The sequence below is a fragment of the Thermobia domestica genome, chromosome 11 (assembly GCF_964235325.1).
Source record: "Thermobia domestica chromosome 11, izTheDome1.hap1.1, whole genome shotgun sequence".
Taxonomy (NCBI): Eukaryota; Metazoa; Arthropoda; class Insecta; order Zygentoma; family Lepismatidae; genus Thermobia; species Thermobia domestica.
Window position 1 is genome coordinate 226,020,803 of NC_137464.1, and position 23,499 is coordinate 226,044,301.

General features: G+C 36.8%; 2 non-coding genes across 2 annotated transcripts; both read left to right on the forward strand.

The window, feature by feature from the left end:
* Window positions 1–902: 902 nt before the first annotated feature.
* TRNAS-AGA (transfer RNA serine (anticodon AGA)) lies at window positions 903–984 on the forward strand. Its single transcript has one exon. It is a non-coding gene; the product is annotated as a tRNA-Ser (tRNA).
* Window positions 985–7,375: 6,391 nt separating this feature from the next.
* On the forward strand, window positions 7,376–7,457 carry TRNAS-AGA (transfer RNA serine (anticodon AGA)). The gene has a single exon. It is a non-coding gene; the product is annotated as a tRNA-Ser (tRNA).
* The last annotated feature ends 16,042 nt before the right edge of the window (window positions 7,458–23,499 follow it).

Below are 23,499 nucleotides of genomic sequence, written 5' to 3' on the forward strand. Positions count from 1 at the left end.
CAAGGGCATAACTCTGATACAAACATATATATATTTTTTAAAATCGTAGCTTAGCTGAGATCGAACCTCGATGTGTAAATTCAAACTTCAACACTAATCTTAACATTACATCGGACATAGTTCTGTCTTTGCTGAGATCGTGTTATAAATGCACTTGTCAGTATCAGAAGTAAGGAAATTCACGCCAGTGTCGTCTGAAGGTCTTATTCAATGGTTCCAATTCTTCACTACTTTGTAGACCCTTTTAGAAGCTTTCCTAAGGTCATACTCAGTTGAAGACATATGTAACGCAGCTTGGTTGCTTGCTTGTAAATTCTGTACTTTCGTCATTTCATGAAGGGCACTTACTATTGATGACTTATCTGAGACACCCGTAATATATTTCCAAACTATGATATACATAATTATGAGGACTCTAGTAGAACAACTTTATAAAACCAACCGTTCGTTTGTTTGTTTGTAGAGAGTTATCAGAGAAAAAGAACTGTAAGACATGAAAGAAAGTTATATATGGAGTCAATGTCCCAAGAACATTTTTATTTCCGCTCCTATCCTTTTATTAAAACCAAAAGTTTAGGTCTACAACTCACAGTTTCAATAGTGGATATTCATAGAGTAAAAAAACGCTAGAAGACAGGGAGATAATCTTTGATATGGATTCGGCATTTCAAAAATATCTTCTATTTGCTCCTGTACGCCTCTATTGACATCGGAAGTATAAAGAGTTATTATTTTTTGTTTCAATATTGGACATCCATAATCTATAATAGAAGCCTATCATGGTTTCACACCTCGAAATGAAATTCACTTGTTTTAAACTCAGTGTTGTTAAGGAAACGAATTTGCTCTTTTTTTTTTTTTTCATCATCTTGAAAATTACTGCGAGAAAGCACCGTAAACATGCAGTCGTGGCCGAGTGGTTAAGGCGTCTGACTAGAAATCAGATTCCCTCTGGGAGCGTAGGTTCGAGTCCTACCGACTGCGATCATTTTTTTTTCTTTTCTAAAGCTGATTGAACAAAATAAGCCTTGAGTGATATTTATATTTGTATTCTCGGTCTAATCAATTCCCACTGTATTTTCGGTTTCTTTTTTTTTTTTTTTCTTTTTCGAAAGTTTATGCAATTACACATATGTTCCAGAGGTCTGCACAGCCTCGGGCCGAGCCCTCCGGCTTAAGCCCTACCCGATCCGCAGGCCGGACTCGGGCCTACAAAGCATATGTCACTTCGGGCCCGGGCCGTAAATTTTTAAATATACAACCATATTTCTCGTGCCTAACCTTGTAAATACACAGTACAAAGCACAACTGCAAAATTAAATCTCTAATTGTTTTAAATAAAAACTATAATTTTGGGCTAATTATGAAGTTTCTGTAATTCGGGCTTATTTCAGGCTCATTTGATCAGGATATCACACGAACTCGAGCCGGGCTGGGACCTAAATGCTAAAACATATTTCGGACTCGGCTTGGGCCTCACATTATAAATTAACGGGACGGGCCCGGGCTGAAAATTCTGGCCCGTGCAGACCTCTAACATATTCCCCAATCAAGAAGCAAAATATATTAGTAATTGACTAGAGGAGAATATAAATAAAAGTATTAGCCAAAGCTTGTTTTCTTAAATGAATTTGAAAAGAAATACATACATATCCGCAGTCGGTAGAACTGCGGATATGTATGTATATATATCCGCAGACCTAGACCATATATATATATATATATATATATATATATATATATATATATATATATATATATATATATATATATATGGTCTAGGAATTAATTCGTGCGGGTGGACAAGAGATGGCGCAACAAACGGAGCGTCCCACAGTTCCGTGTATCCACACATGTGTTGCAAACCCCTGTCATCGCGTATCGTTCGTAGTATAGGGCAGTGGATTAAAGCGTCAACAACACCAGTTTGTAGTTAAGTGAACATGGCGCAATTTGTGCCTGATAAAGTGTTTTTGCGGGGTGTCCTGCTGCATTACTTTAACATGCAGAAAAGTGCGACTGAAAGTCATCGTATTTTGGTGGAAGTGTATGGTGACCATGCTCTAGCTGAGCGAACGTGTCAGAAGTGGTGATTTCGGCTTGGCAGACCAAGAGCGAGCTGGACAGCCAAAAAATTTCAAGACGAAGAATTGACAGCATTGCTCGAGCAGGATTCGTGTCAAACGCAGGAACAACTTGCAGCAGCATTAGGTGTTGATCAAACAACAGTCTCCAAACGCTTGAAAGCCATGGGAATGATTCAAAAGATGTCACATTGGGTTCCACATGAATTGAAAGACAGAGACGTTGAAAGACGAAAAACCATTTGCGAATTGCTGCTTGAACGACAGAGCAGAAAGGGGTTTCTGCATCGAATTATTACGGGTGATGAGAAGTGGATCCATTACGAGAACCCTAAACGAAAAAAGGCCTGGGTGAAACCAGGTGAACCAGGTCCATCACAACCAAAACGAGATATTCACTGTGCAAAGGTTATGCTGTGCATATGGTGGGATATGAAAGGTGTGGTGTACTATGAGCTGCTGCAACCGGGTGAAACTATGAATGGAGAACGTTATCGACGACAATTAATGCGTTTGAAGCAAGCTCTGGCCAGAACACGACCAGAATGGGAGAACAGACATGATAAACTTATTGTTCAACATGATAACGCTCGCCCACATGTCGCAAAACCGGTCAAAACCTATTTAGAAAATGTCGGATGGGAAGTTTTACCCCACCCGCCGTATTCACCAGACGTTGCTCCTTCGGACTACTACTTGTTCGATTGCATGAACAACGATTTGATTGGACAGCGGTTTACTTCTTCAGAAGATATCGAAACATGGGTCTCTGACTGGATCGCTTCCAAGGATGAGGACTTCTTTCGCCACGGAATCCGTACATTGCCTGACAGATGGGCGAAAGTGGTGGCTAGCGATGGACAATATTTTTCTTAAGGTATTTATGTATTTTGTGTTTGTACTACAGCTTCAATGTGTGCGTACCAACCGCACGAATTAATTCCTAGACCAAATATATATATATAATTACGATACCACTAGAAAATTAGCAGACGCAAATGAACCAATAAAATTATTCATTTTAGGAGTTTGAGTGTGAGCATATTTTAAATATAAATGATATTCCTCCACTGCACACTTTGATGCAGAAGGCAGAACAGGGCATAATAAATAGTTTGTCTGATAAATAACAGCATCAAGTTTCGTAGGCAGATACCACACGTAATCCGGGAAAGAAAGAATACATCGGTCAAAATGTTGAAGTGGTTTATGACCGATTACAACAAGTACAGAAGGTCCAGATGAGAGTAGCCAAGTTGATCACAGTAGACAAATTAGCAAAAGCTAATCGATGAATATGATAAAATCGAACATTGATAACATATAGATCATAAATAAAACACCTCTAAGCACTACAGGGTATTGCATTTTTGTCGCTCATTAATGAGTTGTAAGCCACCTTCAAAACATGAGCGATAAGTAATATTATGTGGAGTCGAAAATGAAATCCATCCCACAAAAAAAAAGAAAGAAAGAAAGAAAGAAAGAAAGAAAGAAAGAAAGAAAGAAAGAAAAGAAAAAGAAAAAAGAAAGAGAAACGATTAAAGAGATTATCTGATTGCAATTTTCTTCGCACAGCATTCAAGCAAAAGAAATATTTGAGTTGCATATTACAATTTAGAAAGGATGTAAGTATTAACAAAGCAAGCTCGTTGTATCAAATTGAAACACCGATATTTATGTTCTTTGTTAAGTTGACGTACGGTCTGAAAAAGAGGGTCTCAAATGAAGACTGGCTCCGTGGTAGGTCAAACTGTAAATGTAATACCAAGATTTTTTTTCCTGGACACTCAATGGATAATAATGGATAATATTAAAGGGTGACGTTACCATGAAACTGGTATAAGCCAATAACTAAGAGATTTTCACATTGATCCTTTCAGCACTTACCTGTGTAAAGGTTCTGGAGACACTTTTCAATATACGCAAACTGTTCATCTTTAATAAAGAGGATTGTCACATCGTCAGCACGGACGTTGATAGTTTGAAAATCGTGCACCAGCAACGAGTGTAGACACTACATGCTATAATAGAGGTTTAAGCGCTAGGCGAAAAAATTGACACGATGGAGCTCAAACCCGGGTCTGTCGTTTGGCAGTTTGTTTCTATACCACTGCGCTACAAGTTCTTCATATTTAAATTTTTCTACTCTTCTACCGAGAATATAACATGGGACCACGTGCACCAAAGGCACGCTCGCTAGCCAATAGTCCCTATTTGTTTTAAAAGTTCATCCTAACCAGAACCAGAGATGGAGTGGGTCAGTGGGTCAAGTTTTCCGAGTGGGTCAGTGGGTCGTGGGTCAACAACATATGATCCACTGCGACCCACTGCGACTCACCACCCACCATGATCCACTGCGACCCATCACCCACCATGACCCCGTCTGACTCATCGACTCACTCTGACCTACCGACCCATTCTGCTCTCTGCGAGCATCTTCTGAAAACTCGTGAATTTGTCTACGTTTTACTTTCAAGGCCTCCGTTCTCCTTCCTTTTTCATTTGTTTCTTTTTACTTACCTGAGATGAGTATATCTAAATAGTGAGACTATCCATGGCTTTGGATTGATTATTTTAACAAAAGAAACACTGACCAAAGCTTAAAACACACTTTATTTTAAATTATAATTTGTAACGGTTTCGGATATCTAACATATCCTTCTTCACACATTATCGAAAATAAATGAAAATACAGACATATATACAGTCATAAAGACATAAATACAGAAATACAGTCATACAGTAGACAGTAGAGCGTCGATTATCCGAACGTCGGTCAACCGAACGACCGCTTAACCGAACTGTGTACTCGCTCGCACCTGTTACTCTCCCACCCTACCGTCCATCATCCCCCTCACTCCCAAACCAAGTTTCCCACAGTAGTCGCCGCACTGAGCCACCGCTGGCGGAACATTGCTTCTAATGGGGCCTTCATAACGCGCTGCTGACAGGCCAAGCCGCCAGTCGCTGTGTTTCAACAATCAGCACACTTCTGTCGGTTTGGCACTGGCTGTAGAAGTAGCGGCAGTATCAAAGCTGTTCACAGCAACAGCTGCGCCAGCTTAGAGTTGAGGCGTGCCGCTCCGCGCATGGCAAATAAACATGTACAGTTCGATTATCCGAACAAATCAGTTTTCCGAACACCCATGTCCCCCAATTACTTCGGATAATCGACGCTCTACTGTATATATATAGTCATAGTTATGAAAAAGTTTAAATTCTTTTAACAGACATATATACGTATATAGTCATTGTTGTACTTTTCCCCCTCTTTTTTCTTCTATTTGCTGAGCCCTTCAGCCAATCCCGGAAGTCTTCTTGTTCACTTTCCAACTAATCACGTTCCGCCATTTTTGGTTCTTATAAGGGCCTTTTTTTTCTTCTTGTCTATGTTATCCAAACTTCCTTGCCAGAATTCATTAATATGTAAGCCTCCTGTCCAATTCATCAGTTTATCTCTTCCTACCTTCTTTATCCAATCTCCTTCTTTCCACTTTCTTATTATCATTATTTTCTCCATCTCCAATACTTCCGTCTTTTCCCAGTTAATTCCGTGATTCGTCTCCTTAACCTGTTTGTATATGGCATTGGTATCTTTCTTCCTCCTAACATCATCTTCATGTTGTTTTATCCTTTCTTTCATTCTCTTTCCTGTCTCTCCTATATATGACATATCGCAGTCCTCACACCATACCCTGTAGATAACTCCTTCTTCCTCTTCATTAATCTTTTTAGTTCCTTTTCTACTCTTCTTCTTTATTGATCTTAATAAATTTTCTCAACTCTTTCTATAAGTTCTGACCCCTCCTCTCTTCAATAAATTCTTCAGTTTCTCCGTTTCTTCTCCCATACTTTCTGTATCATGCCACTTTCCACTCTCATCCTCCTCATTCTTCTTTCTCACTCTCTTCCTCTTCCTGCGTTCTTCTTCCTTCTCTAACTCATTCTTGCTGTAACAGTTAGAGAAGAACGGTTACAGCAAGAAGAGGCCGTGGATCATGTGTTGTAGTTGATGACGATGTGTTTTGGTGGGTCAGAGTGGGTGAGAGTGGTTCATGGTGGGTTGTGGGTCATGGTGGGTCAGAGTGGGTCATGGTGGGTCAGAATGGGTCATGGTGGGTGGTGGGTCAGAGTGGCTCATGGAGTCGTGGGTCACAATGGGTGGTGGTTTTCATTGACTTACGCCATCTCTGACCGGAACACTGGTCATCTCTCGGAAATTTTATGTGATCGGAACATGAAAGGGACACATACACAGAGATAGCAACGACAGTTAAAAACAAAACCATATAAAGCATGCTTTTCAGGTGGATTGGAACCTGAGTGGATTCCAACTTATAATCCAATGCCGAACGCCCGAGACTACTCGACTATTGCTACCAACATTAGACTAGCGAGGGAAGTTGTTTTTATTCCGTTATTGGAACCGGAAGAGTAGGTCTACAACTTTCAGTTTTAGTATTGATTACTCACAGAGTAAAAAACAGTTACAAGACAAGAGGAAATGTTTTTTTGATATGGAATCGCCATTTCAAAAATATATTCTATTTGCTCCTGTACGCCTCTATTGACATCGGAAGTACAGAGGGTTTTGAGGGCTGTCCAGAAAGTACAAGACGTTTGGCCTACGGCGGCAGTGGGCGGGGCTAGAGTCGCCATCTTGGTGTCATAACGTTGCCACATTTAGTACACATCCAGCTGTGGTAGTATGATTATGTGACTCTCCTACTGTGTTTTCTGTGACGTGCTACAATGTGCGCTGCAATAGAAAATTTCCCCTTTTGTGCGCTCCGTGATTAGGTTTTTATTGGCATAAAACCACAAGCTAATTGAAATCCATCATCAACTGTGTAAAGTGAACGGACAAAGAATAGTAAGTGAAGAACGAGAGAGGCAATGGTGTATTGAGTTTAAAAACGACCAAGCGTACCCGAGAGCTCTTGGACGGTATTGGATGGGAGGTATTCGATCACCCCCTATACAGCCCGGATTTGGCACCGAATGACTATCACCTCTTCCCAGTGATGAAGACATGGCTCGCTACTTTTTTGTTACTTGTAGTTTATTCTGTTATTTTTTTTATTTCAAAACGTCTACTTTCTGCACAGCCCTCGTATTATTTTCTGTTTCAAATTTGGACTCCCATGAAGTCTATTATGATTTCACAATACGAAATGAAATTCATTTCCTTTAAACTGGGTGTTGTAAAGGGGAAACAAAACTTACTCTTTTCTTTCTATCGTATAATCATTCACTAGAAAATTACTGAGAGAGACAACCATAAACGTGCAGTCGTGGCCGAGTGGTTAAGGCGTCTGACTAGAAATCAGATTCCCTCTGGGAACGTAGGTTCGAGTCCTACCGACTGCGTTCGTTTTGTTGTTTTTTTTCCCTCTAAAGTTCGGTTAACAAAAGAATCTTTGACTGAGACTTCTATTTATATTCCCTTATATTCAATTACTACTGTATTTTGGTTCTTGATTATTTTCCGGTAGTTCATGCAATCATATACAGGGTGTATCAGACCACCCGTCCCAGGCATTTTTCTCGGCTCGTAGTGCACGTAGATACTTCAAACAAAAAATTAAATGACCAAATCATATGTGGAGAATGAAATGGTGATACTTTCATATTTAGTGGCGTAGCGGGAATATTTCCACTGGGTGTCAACTTCAAAATTTCAAATAGAAAGTGGTATCAATATCAATTTCTTTGGAAGTATTATTGAATAAGAAACAACTTTTATAGGAAACAATTTTCGCTAAAGTCTACGGTTTGGCATCTACGAGTGTCATTTGTTGTTGAACTGCTACTATCAAGACCAGCCGTCCCAGGCATTTTTCTCGGCTCGTAGTGCACACGTAGATACTTTAAACAACAAACTAATTCTCTGCAAGACACTGTCACAGCAGAGGCAAGGAGTGAAATTGTGTGTTCCACGTAAGTTAGGAGATTCGAAAATACTTTCCCCGATGTGTATCAAAAAGAGTTGAAATGGGATGTGAAACAATTAGCTGATCGCTTAATGCCATTATCACGTGGGCATATAATTTAAAGTACTCACAAACTACCTCTATAAAAGTTGTTGCAGAAGTACCGCAGCATTCTGAAACTTGGATATTTGGATAGGGCACATACTAGTTCTTAAGTGAAGTCTTGACCCGACTACGGTAGGTCTCATAGTTTTTGAGTTTTGAACCTTTAAAGTTCATTTTTTCATGTTTTCGTCAGCCTATAACTCCGAAAGGAAGCATTTGTGCATCCAAGTTGGTCTATACTTTTTGTCTTATCTTGGTGTCAGGAATCACCTCCTGATCGTTGTCAGTGTTGTTTTGAAACATCCTGTATATCGGTGGAGAATCTTGCCCCCCTGAACTGACACTTTTGATACTAACAACTATAATGTTGCTGAAACCTCAGACGTCATCACCAAACACCCTATATGAGTTAATAAGACACTGAGCTGAACAAAATTACATGCTTGAAGAATAAATTCTCAGGTGTAGTTTCCGAAAAGAGAGAGAAATATGAATTATTATGGCGCTAGAAAGCATTTCCTTAGTTGCCTATAACAATTGTCCTGGATTTAGATGGTTTATTTATTTGTAGCTACTACATATGTGAAAAAAAAGCTCTGTTGAATAGCAAATTGTATGTATCGTTGTTTGTCCTGCAATATGATGGTACATATACTCCTACAAACTTAGGCTGCCTTCACACTATGATTTTGTGAATCGCTCGCGTGAGCCGCTCATGCAAACCTGTAGTGTGAAGGCATTGAATACGTCTGAGCTGCTCAAAAGATCGTCACACCAAAATGGCAGCCATGCTAGAGTCAGAAGAACTGCAGCTTTAATCTTGGTGATAAATTGCAAGAAAAAAAGGGGAAAGAAGATTTAGAATAATGTGGATTCATCCTATAAATCGATCAAGATTGGAAGAATGTTCATTTTACAGTTTTTTCTTAAACTGAAAGAATATGAAAGATTTTTTTTCAGATACTTCAGGATGTCTATATCTTCGTTTGACGAACTATATAATAGTATAAAGTATGCATTTTGATCAGAGTAATACCAAAATGAGAAAATTTTCAACATTAAATATTTGTACATTTTTCTCCATTCCAACTGAATTCACGCTCACATGTGAAGGGCTCTCATAAGACTACGTGTTATTTTCTTCCCCGTCAGCAGCCCGCTCGAGCCAGCTAGTGGCGGGGTGATCTTCATAGCAGCTCAGAGCCGCGACTCACTTCACCGAACCGTATGTGTGAAGGCGTACATTTAAGGCAATGTAAAGCTAGCAGTTGCAGCACACGCGAGCGGCTCACAGGATCTTAGTATGAAGGCTACCTTATACACTGTGGTGGGGCCATACTGGACAGGGGAAAACCGGGAAATTTCCCGGTAGGCGCTGGATGGTGATTTTTTTTAGTTGACCTTCGCCTCGTATCGTTAGTAATGGTGTATGTACAAAAATGCACGCTCTACGCACTCCTCGCATACGGGAGTAACGGAACAAAGGATAAAACACGTCAAGTACCGACAATACAGACAGCTAATCCCAGACCAGCGTTGCCAGCCCATGATGTTGCAAAAATAGCATTTCACATTTTTCGTAATTCAACCCTTGAAAGGTTCCTAATTTTCCACTTTGCTTTATAATTTTTCTAATACTGAACTATTCGGGTAAATTGAAATCTCAGATGTTGCCATAACTTGAAACTGCTTTACATTTTACAGCACCATTGTTTTCTGTATAGAAAATATACAGGACCGGATTAAGACTATTGGAATCCTGGAGCGGGAAAATACAAGAGACCCACCAAAAACTTTTATGATGCACCCTTTCTCAACATGTTCTAAATTGTCCATAAATTATATAGAAATGACTCATGTAATGATTTTTAAACTTTTATGGTGAAAATGTTTTAAGTAATTTTAAAAATTTTGGGGTTCCTTGGTCACTGTTAATACAGGACAATGGAGAAGTGTCGCATTTGTATAAGTTATAAATTACTTCTGATGCTTTATATATATATTTGCATATGTATGTACCAGGGGCGCCTATGAGGAATTCATGGCACAGGTGCGCCATTATTATGTTAGTGGGAGATGTAAAGTAACAGAGTTTGTGGAGATGTTTGTACAGTTACAAGAGAAGAATGGGGGATTGGGAATTACCTTAGATCAGTCAGTGTCAGGGGGGAAATTACTCCCTAAAAAAGTTTTAAATCAGCATTTTAAGACTTTTTAGCATACTTAATCCGAATGACACTCCCGGACTCCCTTTTATTTTTGGAAAGTGGGGCAATACGTACATGTGAGTGGGTACCCTAAAGAAAAGTTCCTTCCTGGTGGGCCCCTGTGTGGCAGTACGGCCCTGCACTGTGGGATACGCAAAGGGAGTTTCCGGATTACAAAACCCTTTCGAACAAGATATTACGAATAAATAAATTTATTATGTTAAACATACATATAGAAAAATTCTGAAACGATATGACCATAGAAGTTTGAATTCCTTCCCCACGTTGATGAAATTCTGCGTACGCTACTGTTCTACAATTAGAAATATCTATATAGACTACAAATTGGTGTGTGTAAAAGGTAACCAGTTTCGACTTCTGCAAAGACAAGGGCATATTTCGGAGACCCGGGTTCGATTCCCGGACGTTAAACTCAAAATCAACTCAACTCCAACTGGGCATATTTTGGGGGCAATGAATTATTCTTGAGTAATTCTTACATTGCGAACTGATATGTTGATAGCAAAGTATGTATCAACGGAAGTAAACAGCTAATACGTGGATACAGTCGTAACCTTTGCAATGGTACGGTGCAACATGCATGCATAACCACTCTCATATGATGCCAAAAACTGAGTTATTTACTTTTTCCTTCAGTGCTAGAAGCAAATCATATTTTCTTATTTAGAAACGAAAGTAAGTGATATACTGCAGCGCCTCTATTAGCGAAAAAAAAAGCACAAGGATACAAAACAGAAGGAAGTTTCCTCAAAAATTTTTACAGCGGATAAAGATGACACAGCAGTCTAAAGAAACATGTTGTATATATTGTTGATTTGTGCATGTAGTAGAAAGGAAATAAAGACAAATAAAAGAGAATAGTGTCAAAAAGAAACCACGGGGAAGAAATAAGAAAGAACTAAATGCGAGGGAAGAAGAAGAAGAAAAAGAAATAAGAGAACATTTTTGTAAAGCTTTTCAGTCGTTTAAGTTCGGTATAGTTCGTTGTTATTCGACTACTCTGTTCCTTCTTATTCTAAGACATTTATCCTTTTCTTCATCTTCTTCTTCTTCTTCTTCATGTCTTTTGTTACCGTTTCAAGAATAACAACGAATGTATGCTACGGTACTGATTCTTTATAGTATTTTATTTTTTTATTTTTTTCTTTATTCATCTTTCAATTTCTATATTGCCATTCTGTGAGCTCCGCCCTCACAAGTTTGTAATTCGTCAAATCCATTTGCACGTTGCACCCCTCCCAGAATCTCTGCAATCGTTTATACTCTTTTGTAGAATTCCCCTCTCCCTTTGTCACCTCTGTTCGTCTACCCTGATTTTTTAAAAAAAGGGGGATATATTTAAAGAGTTGAACTATTATTTTTTTCTAGCAAAGTTTGTTCAACTTTGTGCCAACCACATTTACAATCATCAGTTGCCACAACACTAAGAGACTTTTCTTTTTTAAAAAAGAAATACTTCTCTGAGGCAGTCATCCCTAACCTATCAGGTGTTAACAAACCATAGTCATCAGACCAGTGAATATCACAGTTTATGAGATTAGAATTCTTCGCAAAAGCGTGTAAGAACTCAACAGTGTCACTCTTATTGTTATGCAGGTAAGCAAAAACAGTAGATTAATAGCAAAATCTGAACTTAATACAGGTGTGGGTAGATAAAATGTAAATTACGAACAGAAAAGACAAGATGTATACAACAAATTTACAGTTATTCATATAACAACACCACAAAACATCTAATTAAGTGCGAAAACAAAGTCACTGTTAATTTATTTGCGTATGGTATTCAAATAAATATTTCATATCTTTGTTATAAGTACATTTTATAGTTCATAAATCGTCTCGTCATTTGAGGGCATATTCTGAAAAGGGAATATTTCCGTCTGCAGTTTCTAGAGAAATTTACCTTCAACAATTTTTCAATCTTTGAGATGAAATGTTCCACAATTGCTAATTTTACAGTAGAAGTGAATTAATGAGATGGACATATTCCTTAAAAAGGGAAAAAACAATAGACACCATGAACTTTACATTGTTTACATTGTGATTCCTCCCAAAATTGTTTCAGTTTGTACGAACTTTATCACGTAATCCGACAGTCTTCATCCCATAAATTTAGAACCGTTAACGGTCAATTTAGAAAACCAAAGATTGATATTTAAAAAAAAAAAAAGAATAAACTCCTCATTTAAATTGCTATGGCTAAAATTAACGTTTAATAATAGGGTTGTTCCGTGCATTCTGTTTCCAAATAGTAATAATTAGATTGTGTGTGTGTATGAAAATTTTGCTAAGTCCAAATCCCAATTTTGAATGCTCACAACTAGTGTTGTGAAGGTCTGGAAACAAACGGAAATTTTGGGTTAAAAAACCAGTTTTTTTTATAGTTTTTTCCCGAGCTTGAAAAAAAAACGGAAATTTTGGGAAAAAATGAAATTTTCCAATATTTTACTACGTTTTGCTTTTAAAATGAAAAAAAAAGCAATATATTTACTAGTTTACAGTTAAGGTCATTGAGTGCTTATGTTTCTTGGATTAGAATAGGGAAAATTTGTGTCAACAAACATTGTGCACCACTCCTTTAAAGTTAGCATCGTGATAGAATGGAATTATGGCTGCAAAATATACTAAAATAAAATTATTTAAGATACATTTAAATTATCTTAAGCAATCTTATGAAGTTCCAGCTTTATGGCAGGGAAGTTTTAAAATAACGGGGCCAGAATCATTTTAGTTAGTACCGATATGTTAAAATCAAATATATATTTTAAGGAGGTAAATATCTTTGTTGTGCTACGTAAAATTTCTGGAAATTTTGAACACATTAAAAAAATCTTTCGGAAATATGGGCAAAAACCGGAAAATATAATTTAAAAAACTATTCAGGTTTTAATTTTACTTTTTAGTTTTCTGATTTCTGGTAAAAATATCTCTATATTATTTATATGTTTTTCGAGAAACAAAAAGAGATATGATCTTATTTACACGTACACACACATACACCGCACAAGTGCGTAAATTTGAGCAGCGAGAAATATATTAAAGAATTTAACATGTGAAACTTCCGTTCGTTATTATTAAATACTAGCAAAATACCCGTTGTTCGCACGGGGAAAATGCGTTTCATTTTGGACATAAACGGTACCAAAACTGTCACCAGTCAACTGGGACCTCAAAAACTTTGAATTCCACACTAGTATCAGTCATTTTCAATTACTTTTACTCCTCTTGCTTTAGGAGTACTGATGGGGCTGAATTTGGATTTAAATGGCATCGGATTTGTCACTGCTCATCTCAGCGTCCCTGAACACTATGGATTCGACACTAATATCGGTCATTTTCGATCACTTTTATGTTTCTATCCCTTCTCCCTCCCCAAGTTGCGGCGCTGAATTTGGTTTTAAACGGCATCGGATGTGTTACTGTTCATCTCAGCGACCCCGAAAACTATGGATTCGACACTAATGTCGGTCATTTTCGATCATTTATATATCCTTTTACTCCAACTTGCGGGGAAGAATTTGGATATAAACAACATCGAAAATGTCACTATTCATCTCAGCGACCCCGAAAATTATGGATTTGACTCTAATATCGGACATTTTCAATCATTTTTATATCTTCCCTTCCCCCTCCCCTAAGTTGCGGGCCTGACATTTTTTTTATTTAACCGGCATTGGAAGTGTTACTGTTCATGTCACCGAACCCGAAAACTATGGATTCAACATTAATATCGGTCATTTTTCGATCACGTCTCTCCTTCGCCTAAGTTGCAGTGCTGAATTTGGATTTAAGCGGCATCGGAAGTGTTACTATTCATCTCAGCAACCTCAAAAACTATGAATTTGAAACTAATATCGGTTATTTTCAATGGTATATCCCCCTTCCTTCCTCCAAGTTGCACATTCAATTTGAAATAATAAAAACTATCCTAGGCCCGAACCCCATCTATGTTGAAAATTTTATCGAGATCGATCTGGTGGTTCAAAAGTTGTTAAGTTACAAATATTGTCACTTTTCATTTTTATATAATTTGTCACAGTAGAAAACAGGTGTTTGTTTACATACAAAATTTTGTGCGTAAAATTTATATACAAGTCTATATTAGAATATTTAATAATAGTAATTATATGTTTTAGTACATGAGTATTAGTGAAATTTGCCTACTACTCTTTCTTTTAAGAAGTAATTTGTTTAAAATTAACAAAATTTCACCAGATCGAAGAGCATATTAAGAACTCATTTCCATTCAAGAGCCCTATTTGTTGTAACAGAGACGCTTCATGATGATAGATGTGTATGCAGCTGTTAAAGGCCTGTAATTAATGCACAATCACAAATAAACGACTAAAAAACATATAAAGGAAATGAGTGCAGACTATTAATTTTCAAGAATAATTACAACAGTTTAATTTTCATTTTTTTTTTAATATTCGCATTATTGAAGTTTCTCAACTTACACTTTCATGAATTTAAGGAAAAAGCGGTTCCATTACTAGTAAAATTAACCTAATACAAATATTTTTTGTTATTTTCCCAATTTTTCGTAATTTTCCGTAAAGAAACCCTTTAAAAAGTTTTTTTTTTTTTTTTAACCAACGGATTGAAAATTTCCTGAAATTTTACAATACTACTCACAACTCGGAAACCAAAGTCCTGTATACTAAAATATTTCATTGTGCTTACTAAACTAGTCAAAGTCTTACAGGATTGCCAAGCTTGATCAAAATCAGATGAATTTCATCAAATGTGTACAATATTATGAACTAAAACATATTGATCAAATTTTGTTAAAATACCTTTAGTTTGTTTGATCGTTATTCGATATCCCATTACCTGTAAGAGATGTAGAATATGTGCAGGCTGCGGGAGTATGTGTGCAAATTAGTATGTGTGACTTTTAAAATTTCATCTCATGTTTATCATTTATAATGAAGCAGTCATATATTAATTACTCAGTCTTATGTTTTAAGTATGAACTAAAATATTTTAAATTTGAACACTAAGCTCCTATTTTCAATAGTACACTATCTAAGAAATAGTTACAAAGGAGGCGAGAATTGTTCACAACAAGTAACAACTTTAAAAGTGGTTTTTACTGTACTCTTATAATACCTATTAAACATTATTTAATAGGACCATTTCATTATAATGTTTTTCGGAGATCAGCATTCATCTCACGATCTAACAAATTGGTCTATAATTAATTACGAATAAAATTCGAACAATTGCTACTGATTTGACTGCACAACTATATGCTAAAACAGGGACGTACGCAGGGGGTGGGTCCTTGGGGTCCGGACCCCCCGAAATCCGGACTTTTTGTAAATTTAGTCTAATTTTAGGGACAATTTTACAATTTTTAATATAATTTAGCCTGAAATTGTGTTTGGACCTCCCCCGAAAAGCTTTGGACCCCTCCCGAAATACATTCCTGTGTACGTCCCTGTGCTAAAATCAGATATAAAAGATGGTTTAAAATAATTGGACCAAGGGAACTGTCAAATTTGATAGTTTGTTTCAACATGTGATTTAGAAAGAGAAGTATTCACAAATATTAATGTGAGTCAAAATCGAATCCTTATACTTCACTCACAACGCTGACAAAAAATCCGAATTCATTGAATAAGCTTCCAAAAATATGCAGAAAAAGAAGTCTAAAATAACATAAGGGGGCACAGAAATTATTCCACTATCTTCCATCATTGTTTATCGTATTATCATATTCATCAATTTTTGCATTAAAATTACTATACAAAACAATTATTTATGATTCAGAGTTACTTGTGACTTGGATGTAGGTCTGCACCTGAAGATATAAAACATCGATAGGAGTTTAAAACGTTATGTTAATATACCAAGCGTATAAGAATGTAATGACTCAAAATCTATAGTACTTAGAAAAGGTGGCTTATAGGCCTATATGAACTATGAATAAAGCAATAAAATCTTTTGAAAAAGGAAGAAAACAATATTAACATACTTCAACAAAAGCTTTTAAAAAGTAGATGATAATAAAAACGCTAACAAGTGGAAAATAGTAATAATAAAACACTTAAGAGCAGAAAATAATTCTTACTATCACTGTTATCTATTTTTTAAAAATTGAAGCAGACGTTTTAGGTCCAGAAAATTTTGTTTTTATTATTTTCTCGAAAACTACGCATGACGATTTACCTACGTGTATTGTAAAGGTCTACAAGAAATTTAACCTCAAACTTGTTACTTTGTTAAGCTTGGTTAATCAGTGGACTGATATTTGTCTTACATTTCGACAATATTTTAGTCAAACTGATGTTTAAATTTAGGGATTAGGATAAAAAAATTAGGAATTAGATATCTGGGTTTTCGCCATTTATGGCCCTGTTAGCCCGTTATTTATAAGGGATGACGGCCCTCGGCGATCACACTATCCGATGAAAGGGAAGGAAGGAAGCAGCCTGAGACCTGTTTATTAGGTGCCATCCTGACATTTGCCTGGTGTAAATGAGGAAAACCCAGGAAAACCTCATTCAATATAGCTGACCCGAAAAAAAACTTTTACATTTTTTCGACCAAGTGTCCCTAACGGGAATAGAACCCGGGAACGCTCGGACTAAAGATAAGACTATGCTACGCGGGGCCACGATATTTAAGAGTTATATAAAATTTTAGATACTACTATATCTCATTGGTCTTACTATCTTTGCTAGTATCATAATTAACATTTCAATGAGAGTACTTTGACACTAGCTATCCAATAAACAAACAAATAAATTTAAGTTTTTATAAATGTGTCCATTGGTGTAACTAGGACACTTTGCTACAGAGAACCACAGCCCCTTACTTGTGATGTAAGAAAGAACTTAGCATGTAGTCCATCAGCGCACTGTATAGGGATGCGCACGAGACGAGTCGAGACACGATTTTCCTGACAAAATTCGAGTCGAGACACGGCTCTTCCAATAGAGAAATATACATTTTTCGAGTCGAGACATCACTTTTACAGCAAATTTTCGAGACGAGACAGCCACAAATCTTGTCTCGTGCGCATTCTTAGCACTGGACAAGTAATAATAATCATGATAATAAATGAATGTTTAGAAATTTCTCCTGAAAATATTTGAGAACAAGATTCTGAGACGAACATACGGACGCAAAAGGAACGGGAATGGAGATTGGTGGAAATTTCATAACAAGGAACTACATAATATATACCGTTTTACCGAACATTGTTAGGATCAAATCTAGGAGGGTGAGCAGGTCATGAAGCCAGAATGGAAGAAAGTAGGAACGGTTTCACTTTTTTTAAACTCGAAATCCAATCGAAAAACTATATCTTTAGAAGAACCTAGGCGCAAATGGGAGGACAAGTTAGTTAGTTAGTTAGCTAAACATTTTTTAAAGGAACGACTTTTGGTCATTTTTTCATGTGTTCAAAAGTGTCCTGAAGTGTTCTCGTAGTGAACAAAACAGTCTGGAACATATCCTATCTGTGGTTAATGGGAACTGCGATGAGTGTGTTCAAAAAAATGAAAATGAAATGAAATATTTTAGTTTTACTTCTGACGATTATCCCGTGTAGGCTAGAGAAGATGGTAATGATGAGATATGAATGAAATAATGGAATGAAGAAAGTGGGAGGAAACGGGAGAACCCCGAGAAAACCCACGCACATGGTGTTCGTCCACCACAAAGCCCACTTGGCGCAAGCTGGGATCGACCCAGCGACCAAAGGTAAACGCTCTACTACTGAGCCATCGCGGCCAGTGAGAGTGTTCAAAATAAACCTCTACTTCTCATGTGTCCAATGAACTTGTATGGGCAGAAAAGACTTGTAAATGTATAAAGTGTCCTAAACTGTTTAAAAATCGTTCCTGTGGCTGTATACTCATTGGACACATCTAAAGTTTACGTACAATTTGAACACTCTTAGTACGGTTTATTAACCACTGTTAGAAGACAGTATTCTAGGGAAAGAGTGGTGTTCTAGTGGCCCTGTCCACCCCTCGCACATTCTAGTTACGCGTATAAGTGTGTCGAAGAATTTTAAATTACATAATGAGTGTGCCAAAATAAAAATAATAAAAAGTGCTGCACTAGACTAGCAAGAAGGACTGCAAAATAAAGAAAAAAGCCAGCGTTTTACCTTGTAAAGTTTTAAGGTGTTCAAAAAGGACAACTGTTCTCTCATTTCCACGTTACTGTATATTCGAAAATCGAGTGAAATAAAATTTTGCTTAACGTCCCATAGTTATGCCCGTTAGGCTAAAAAGGATGGATGATTAATGAAAATGAATAATTGAGAAATTAATTCATTTGTGCTCTCTCAACGGGAATTGAACCAGGGACCAACGCATGTGCTAGATATTAGACTAACGGGTACGCCTGTTACATCCGATAGCAACTATACTTCTATTATGAAGTAAAAAACATTTCACCTGTCATTTCATGAACAAATACTGTAAGTACAAAACCTTACTTCTATAATTGATGGATTTAACGCCTTTCAATGCTGACCTACTGCTTAAAGGAATATCCAAACCGTTGGGTTTGTATCCGAAGCACGCACCTGCACCAAGTATCGAACTCAGGACCACGTGGATTGTAGAATGAATGAATAAAAGTTATCGGTATAAAAGTTAACTTCAAGCTTCTATGATGTTCATCACTTTTCCTCTATAAGTTATGCCAAAAAAATAAAAAAAAGAAGCTTCAAAATCGTGCTGTAGCTGCATAGCATAATTTATCAGAGAAACGATGAAAACGCTGTCACGCTGGTTGCGTAACATCCGAGAAAGAATATTGCTATAAGGTGTAAAAAGGAAAGAAAGCAACACTTTGCAATAAAAGAAGAAAACCTAAACATTACCTGCAAAACAAAATTTTTAATTCATTGTATTTATTTGCTTCAAAAAGTCTTTTGATAATCAGAATTACCTTGTAGAAACTAATAATAATAATAATAATAATAATAATAATAATAATAATAATAATAATAATAATAATAATAATAATAATAATAATAATAATAATAATAACGCAAATATCGTACGATATGATTATTCTTGGGACAGGGTGAATCAGTGGTAGAGTGATCACCTTTGACTTGAGGAGTCCTTGGTTAGATCCCTGCTATGCGAATTTGAGATAGGACACATTGCGCTCGTTGGTTTTCTCAAACTTTTTCTGACCCTTCCACATTTTCATTCCACCAATTACTTCATAATCATTCAGTTCTATTAACCCCTTACCGCATGCCATGCCATATATGGCACATACCCTTTTTCCGCTTTAGCTTTTTTTGTGATTTTTTAAATGACTGTTTTGTCTGCTGTGTGAGATATTGACGTGTATGAATAAGAGATTTTGTTGTCATCTGGCATGTTCTTTGTGAGTTGTAAGTGTGTCATATATGGCACTTATTTATTTCTCGTCGGAATTAAGTGAAAAATCTAAAATTCAAGTTTTAATTCATTTTTCAAGTTCCCATATAAGGATTTCCAATACTGATTTTTTTTCGCTAAAAGAAAAAATCATGCAAAAAGAGGTTAATAATTTATTTTCTTTTATAAAAAGCGAATAAATATGGGACATAATACTAGAAATTTTATTTCATTTATTTTTGTCATGATTATTCGTGGCTCTTAAACGTGATTATTTCGTTGGAGTGTACAGATAGAAAACATTCCTTGTGCTACGTGCAATAGATAACTACTTATTCGCTTTGAAACTAACTTTCATAAACGTACTTTCGGAGCTTATAATAATAGACATAAATGCTTGGCTCCCGATTCATTTTCTGAACAAATTGTAGATTCTAAAAACTTATAAGTTTATCCATGTATTATGTATGTACAGTTTACTAGTAACGAGCAGTAGATACAATCTGGTATTTGAACAGTGTATTTTAGTACGTATAACAATACATAAATAAGTAATAATTTCGTCTAGAAAAAAGTATAATATTAGAAGGTAATGTGTGCATCGCTGTTACGAGAAATCGAGCAGTACATACGCTTCTAAACGGTTCATAGTTTTATTATACGTGTATACGAGGGGTATCCAGAAAACAAAGACTGTTTAGTTATACAAAATGAAAAACACAATATTTATTGAAAAAAAAATATGTTACATACTTGAAGCTTTCCTCATTTCTCTACATAATCACCACCTTCGTTACAATATTTGTCATATCTGTTCACGAGCTTCAGAATTCCCATGTTATACTCTTCCACTGTCAGTTCAGTAAGCCAGATGCTCACTGCATTCTACAAATCTTCATCACTTCCAAAACGTTCACTACCCAGGAACTCTTTCAACTTAGGGAAAAAGTGGAAATAGTTAGGAGCAAGGTCCAGACTATAGGGTGGATGATCAAAAAAATTTCCCATCCGAATTGATCCTGCAATTCTTTTGTTTGAATGCAGTGATAAACCTGGCTTAATAAATTGGCAGAAGAAGAGTATATAATATGAGAATTCTGAATCCCATGAACAGATACGACAAATGTTTAAATGAAGGCTATGATTATGTAGGCTAAAGAAGTGAGGGAAGCTCCAGGTATGTAACAATTTTTTTTCAATAAATATTATATTTTTCATTTTGTATAACTAAATGGTCTTTATTTTCTGGATGACCCTCGTAGTACATGAATGAATAATTATTAAGGAAATTATACCGACAGAATAAGAGCTAAATATAACCCTTAAGCATGACGTTTTGTTAAATTAAATATATAATCTTTGGATGACATTTTAGTTAAACTGAAATTAAAATTTAAGATTTAATCATAATTGTAAATTGTATCTCATTAACTGTACTACGTATAGTGATCTTTTTTGTGTCATTATGAAGATTTTAATTAAGGTATACTTCAATATCAGTTTCTCCATAGTAGGTAGCGTGGTTTTCATTCAGCAGCAATTTTTAGGTTTACAAAATAATTAATTTGTATGAATTTTCTCGCAAACTATTCATGAGCTTTTACACTGACGCATATCATTTTGTTGTGCTCAACGAGATCTATCGATTGGTGTCTTTTGTCCCATTCAGCACCGAGGCTATATGAGACGTGTGGAGAGATAATTTAAAAAGACATGGAATACAATGGGACTGTTTCCAAACATATTCTGTCTAAGGGAAGTCACTTGTACAAGTTCAATGCTTATAAAATAATCAGCTTATAAACAGGGGTGGACTGGCTATGTTAAAAAGGCGCGGTCACATACTCTGGAAAGGCGCCGTCCATTCGAGGCTTTCGCTTGTATGGAATTCCCCCTCCTAATAAAAGAAAGTACCGGGGGGCTTCCCCCAGAAAAAGAGTACACAAAAAACAGTAACAGATTAAGTAGCTATTGCAGTTAATCACGATAGAATTATACAAATTCAATATTTTCATAAACAAACAAAGAAACTTTGAGTATTAAATACGAGGCATGTGTTTTAAGTAAGTTCCGTTTTGTTGTAGGCACTAGTAGTTCGCTCGCATACCACAACTAGCTTGTGCGTCGTGTACCGGCATGGCTCGAGAACAACTGTGCTCACTTTCAGCTCTGTAGCTGACCTGTACGGTTGTGTTCTGTGCTTTCACAATGTTTAAGGCTATCAAGTCGCTCGCCGCGTGTGAGGTTCGCTCAATGATACGGTTTTTGTCAGAAAAAACCTGTCTGCTGCAGAAATTCATCGACAGATTTGCGAAGTGTACGGTGATACTGTTATGAGTGCAAGCAAAGTGCGTAAGTGGGTACGAGAATTCAAAAATGGCCGTGACAACGTCCATGTTGAGAACCGCTCCGGTCACCCTTTTTCTATTACAGACGATTTGGTGGCTTCAGTTGAAGCGAGGGTTCGTGAGAACAGGTGCTTCACAATAACAGGTCTCTCAAACGAATTTCCTGACGTACCGAGATCAGTGCTTTACAAAATTGTTTCTGAACACCTAAAGTTTAGGAAACTGTGCTCCCGTTGGATCCCGAAACTTCTAACAGAGGACCACAAAAACCAAAGATTTGAGTGTGCGATGAAGTTCTTGACTCGTTATCACGAAGAAGGTGACGGCTTCTTGAGTCAGATCGTAACTGGAGACGAAACATGGGTTTCGCATATCACGCCCGAATCGAAGCAACAGAGCATGGAATGGAGACACACACACACTCGCCTGTAAAGGTGAAGGCCAAACAGACTCTGTCCCAGCGCAAAATCATGGCGTCGGTGTTTTGTGATAGCCATGGTGTTTTGTTGGTCGACTTCATGCAACGAGGAACCACTATCAATGCAGAAGCATACTGCTAAACCCTGTGAAAGCTACGCAGAGCGATTCAAATCAAACGACGCGGCATGCTGACAAAGGGCATTGTTCTTCTCCATGACAATGCAAGACCTCACACAGCAGGCCAGACCCGCGATTTGTTGGACAGTTTTGGCTGTGAAGTTTTTAGATCACCCACCCTACAGTCCTGATCTTGCGCCGAGCGATTGCCATCTGTTTCTCCACCTCAAACAACACCTTAGTGGCAACCGTTACAATGATGACGACGATGTGAAAACGGCAGTGAACTCTTTGTTACCGGAGCAGGCGGCAAGTGTTTATGAAGAGGATATTTTGAAATTAGTTGAGAGGTATGATAAGTGTTTGAACAAACTTGGCAACTATGTCGAAAAATAGAGTAAAGTATGTACTTTCTGAAAATACATTTACTTTTTTGAAATAACCTTTCGTTGTGTGCTTATGTTCAAACGGCCTTAATTAAAAAACACGCCTCGTATATTAGGCCTATATAAATCTGCACACTTTAACTGAGACTACAATAATCACATCAGTTGTTTAAATTCTTCGGCTACATTTGTTAACAGCCTAATTATAACTGAAGATTTTAGTTAAGTTTGGGGCTTATGCTATTTTTCATACTTCTGTCCTTTTAAAGCTATGTTCATCATAACATTAACTTATTTTTCATGTATTTTTAAAACCGTTAATTAAAAGTATACATGAAACATTTACTACAAATTAACAAAAGTAAATTTAGAATTATATACCTGTCTAGCGAAAAAAGAAATTCAAAAACAAAACTTGGAAATGAAAGTAAAGTCACTGCTTTATGCGTGAAGGAGCCATCGCATCTCCTTGCTTTTCTCACACATTTTGTCAATAATAAGATTGTTGTCTAT